This window comes from Anoplolepis gracilipes, chromosome 1, assembly GCF_047496725.1.
Source record: "Anoplolepis gracilipes chromosome 1, ASM4749672v1, whole genome shotgun sequence".
NCBI classification, from domain to species: Eukaryota; Metazoa; Arthropoda; class Insecta; order Hymenoptera; family Formicidae; genus Anoplolepis; species Anoplolepis gracilipes.
In genome coordinates this window covers 19294248-19299145 of record NC_132970.1, presented here as the reverse complement: position 1 = coordinate 19299145, position 4898 = coordinate 19294248, and the positions used below count along the sequence as shown (strand labels likewise).

Here is a 4898-nt window from a genome sequence, read left to right as displayed (position 1 = left end):
ATTATATTGTATGTATATAGCATAGATAGTATCCTCAGCCAAAAGATGGCATACCTTTATAATTAATAGAGTAAGTGAAATACAAAGTAGCTCGTTGCTTTGCGGCACCTGAAATAATCTAAAGATGATCCTGCCGACTTAATATTTAGAGGATTAACGCCGGAATTATTAAAAAATTTAAATTTGTAGGAGGTTCAAGTTGATTAAAGACGGAAGATAATTTTTCCACCAATAAAATAGTGCTAAAAGTGCGATTAATGATCTACTTGAAGAGCGTAAAAAAATGTTAGTCATGTTAAATTAAAGATACGAGTTTATGATAAAGTTTGAGAGGTTTTCATCATTATTCAGATTTTATTGCGTGCTACTTATGTATTAAAATTTATGTATAATTTAAGATGCGACAAAGAAATGTATAAAGTATACAGGATATATATCTGTTAAAGAGTTGAAGCGCGAGATATATGTATTAGTAAAATTAATTCAAGCCGAGACATGGAAAGCATTGCAATGTATAAATAAATTCTTCAAGTACAAAAAATCTTTTTATTAGATAGAAAATAATGAAAAAAAGAAAAGGAACATTGTCCAACATAAATAATTAAACATCGATGTATCGAGTCAGGAAAATATCGAGATTAATCGATTATTAGAAAAAAGAACTATCGACCACTTCATGTATGTAATCTGTAATGGTATTGTTCAGCTGTACGATATGTCTCACGAAAAATGACATGGTCGCGTTTAAGTTTCTTTCTAACGTGAGTTTTTGTCATCACTATTTTGGACAGTGTTTATGGCTTCGAAAGCATGGCATGCTCAAACAATTAACGAAAATGGGAATTACGCGCACCGGAATAGGTTAGAACACTGTTCCGTCTGAAAAATGGAAAGCGATGTATAATATGTAGGAAGAATCACATGTTTGTCCTGTGGGGTCTGTCATCCAAACGCAAAAAAAAAAAAAAAAAAAAAAAAAGGTAATGTCAGGATTTTTAACCCCAATTCTATCTGTTAAGCAAGATACTAATCAAGAAACTAATTGTTTTTCCTTCATTTATATTTAATTATTGTAGTTTTTAATTTTATATATTTCTTCCTTTTTTAAACACTTTACAATTAATTTTATTTAATTATAAAATTTTTTTATATTTAATAGGAATATTCTGTGATGCTTATAATCTTATTTGTCTTTTTTCTAGGCCAAGGATCAACAATTTGGAACATGTTTCCTGAATTCTCTCTTATAAACCCTGGCTGTTTGCTTTACATTTAATCTGGCTTTAAAGACAGCAGCAGAAGAACAAAAATTTTGCCAATATATTATTCTTTGCTATACAATCTATTTATTTCTTCAAGAGTACAAGATCTTGATCATTAAAATAATATATGAGAAATACTGAAAGTATGTTAAAAGTGCTCTGACAAGAACTGCAACAATCAAACGATGACCTCGATCATATCTATATCACAATTCTTACCATATTCTTGGAATTGTTATCATGAAGTGTGCAAAGCAAGAGCAATTATAAGAGTCAAAATCTCCATGTGCTATGCTTTTTGTCAACATTTCATCAGTCTTGGTCTAGAGACATATCTGTTCTCAAACCAGATTATCAGTCAAGTTTAGCAGCGGCTGTTTCTGCAAGGTATTACAATACAAAAGTGAAAGATAACCAATTTTTCTCATAATTTTCTGTAATTTCTCTTGAAAATAATTTTCTTCAAATTTCTTTTATTTTGTGCACACAATTCTTCCTTCAAATTTTAATTAAATCAAACATTTATCAATGTATAAGATTTTAATACAATCTTATTTTTTTCTAGTCTTCAGTACGTTGCTATAAACTCGAGACCTTGTTACCATTACCATCGTTGATCTCGTTCATGCTGCATCATTATACTCTGGAGTAGCTACTGTTACGTTTTGTGGATAGTGAAATGGTACACAATGTGCAATACCATGGATCCTCGTTGCGCTGTGCCACCGTCAAGCATTTCATTCTCTGAAAGTTGCCCAAGTACTTGCTTGCACATCCTAAGACTACATGGAGCTTCTTGAGCGTACTAATTAAAAGAGACAATCAAATTACGTTCTTCAAACTTTTGATATTAGAATCTTACACAGAGACAAAAAGATGAAAAAGAAACGTTCAGCATGAATTTTATAATCTATTAGGTACGTATAACTGAAACGTGAACTATAAAATCATTGTTTCCATAAAAGTCTCAGTTTATGTTTCAGTTGAACGTATATAATAAATGAAATAAGAGATATTTTATATTGACTTTATTATAATTAAAAAATTTGAAATTATTTATTGTCTCTTTGTTTTAGACGTGGAAATAAAATAGATCAATGGCTGCATACGACCGACATCTGGTTAAAAGCGTGTCCCTAACACAGACGCTGTTCGTTTGTCTATATCTGCTTTTCTACAAGCGCATTAGCGACCTTTATCTTAGCTAGAGATGAATTTTCGAAGTGATAGAAATTACATAGTTACACGTTGATCAGTAGTGAAAGTCCGTTTTTTCTTCAGCTTTCATTTAAAATGAAACGATCATATAGTGATGAAAATAATGTGGAAAGCTTGAATTATAGATTTGGAAAAAGTGTGTAGAGAGTAGAATTGGAAAAAGAAACGAATGAGATTTGAAAAATACAAGAGATTGTTGAATTTTTCATAATTAGTTTAGTATTACTCGATATTTATGACGTAATTGTTATAATACTGTATTGTTATAATCTACGACGATAGAGCATGTCTCTAGGTGATATTTTATAGTAATGGTGAAATATATATACATGTATGTAATCTAAATTATATATTCGCATTGGCTCTAATGATATTAAATCAATTTAAATTTATATGATCAAAGGTTAAAAATCAGTGCCACACAGCAAGTATAAGGGCGAGCAAATTCAAAATTAGAAAGTCTCTTTCGCACGCCTTCTTCTCTTTGACTTTTGTTTACAATGTATAGTGACACTCTTAAACGTTAAATTATTGTTACTACTCGAAATGTACCTTTGAACACGTTTCATACGTTGCCTATTTGTCATGATTGAAGAGTGATGCCAATTCTTTTATCGCGATGATTTTGCTGTAGAGAATGGTTTCTACATCATTGTAATTGTCTTCTTTACTGCGAGAATGCGTTTACAGCTATGCTTAAGTATTTTATCAATATTTTTAGCTTGACGATTAATTTATTTTTTAATGTGTTGTTCTTTGTCTAAATGCGTCTATTCTTTTTGTGTAATTTTAAAATATCCGTTTTGCCGTTATTATTTATTTATATCTTTAATTTTATTACTTTTGATCTATATTTATTTTAACTTCCGACATGATATTGACATTGTTAGTAACGTTTTAATTATTTGGGTACTACTGCAGATAATCCTAAAGAGAATAAATCAAAACATATGGTATTGTAATTAGATTTGTTTTATAATAATTACTATTTTTAAATGCTGACGAATTTAACAGAGCAGAGTTAGTTTCGTGAAACATCTTGCTTCTGACACATATTGGTAATAGATTTCTATAAAAAGAGAACTATTTATTCTTACAAATTGTTTTTTTAATAATTCATTGTTAAACTTTATTTTAATGAGGATAAGAATCGTGCCAGTGATTTACATTTATTGAGAAGGATAAACGAGATCTCGTATTTTTTTTATTATACGTTTATATTTTATCCTTATAAGCGCATAATATTATATAATATTTAAAGTGTATTTTTATAATATTATATCTTCTAAAAATATACCTTGAATATATCTTAAATATTAAATATAATATTATGCGCTTATAGGGATACAGCTCTTCAAGCATTTGTTAAAAATATTACTATAATTGTAAAGATTGTGAATCTATTTCTATGTATCAAAGAATTGTTTTACTTCCTATTTAACAAGAACATGTTAATTACCAGAATAAATTTATTTTAAACTAACACAAAATATGCAATATTTGTAAATTAAAATCTTAATAAAAAGTGTATTAAATTGAAATAAAATATTAAAAATGCAGGACATTAATATCTATATGTGATTTCGTAATGGTGGAATTTAACAAATCGGTTGCATAAGCGAGAAATACACATAAAACTATATGAATGCGAGGGAGGAACAATCTTAGGCTATGACATAATTTGTAGAATCCAATCATTTCGTCTTCTGATTTTAATATTGATAACTATTATGCAATTCGCTTACCAGATGATAATTTTTGGAAAATAATCATGGTTTCTGATGCAGTTTTTTTATTAGTTAAAGAAATATGTATAAAGAAAAGAAAAAACGCGAAAACAAATAAGAAAAACTATGTGAAAATTATATATACAATGTTAAAATTATTTATATAAAATATTGTTTTTTTTAGAATAAATTTAATTAAAATGTAATTAAGATACGTTTGTGAGATTTTAATTAAAATATGATTAAGATAATACATTTGTGATTTTATTTTATATAATATTAAAGAAAATGCGTCGCAGTTGTTTTCGATGACGATTTGCTGCTGAATGAAATGTTTACAAAGAAAAAAATATTTCATTGAACAATAAAATATTTCTATTTTTTTAATTGCAGAAGGAAAACTGATCTTAGAATGCGTAAGTGACGATCAAGATGAGCTTTAGAGCGATTAAATAAGTATCTCTTTGAAACAATCACAAGACGAAGGATGTGACCATTTGCATATATAATACAGCCTGTCGAGCTTTTGCAGTGCTTGTAAAACATGTGTTCTTGATCTAGATCCGCTAGTCATAAATTGACTATTAAATATCACTACGCAAGCATTACATAAGATGGAAAAAATCTATCAAATTTTATACGAATATGTATGAAAAAAACACTTCCTGTACAGAAAATGCTGTTTATTTAA

The 4898-nt window shown here is 28.3% G+C and overlaps 1 long non-coding RNA gene across 1 annotated transcript; it reads left to right on the top strand.

The window, feature by feature from the left end:
- Positions 1 to 607: 607 nt before the first annotated feature.
- On the top strand, positions 608 to 4351 carry LOC140668061 (uncharacterized). Its single transcript, XR_012047113.1, has 4 exons — positions 608 to 980; positions 1203 to 1649; positions 1828 to 2179; positions 2339 to 4351. It is a non-coding gene; the product is annotated as an uncharacterized lncRNA (long non-coding RNA).
- The last annotated feature ends 547 nt before the right edge of the window (positions 4352 to 4898 follow it).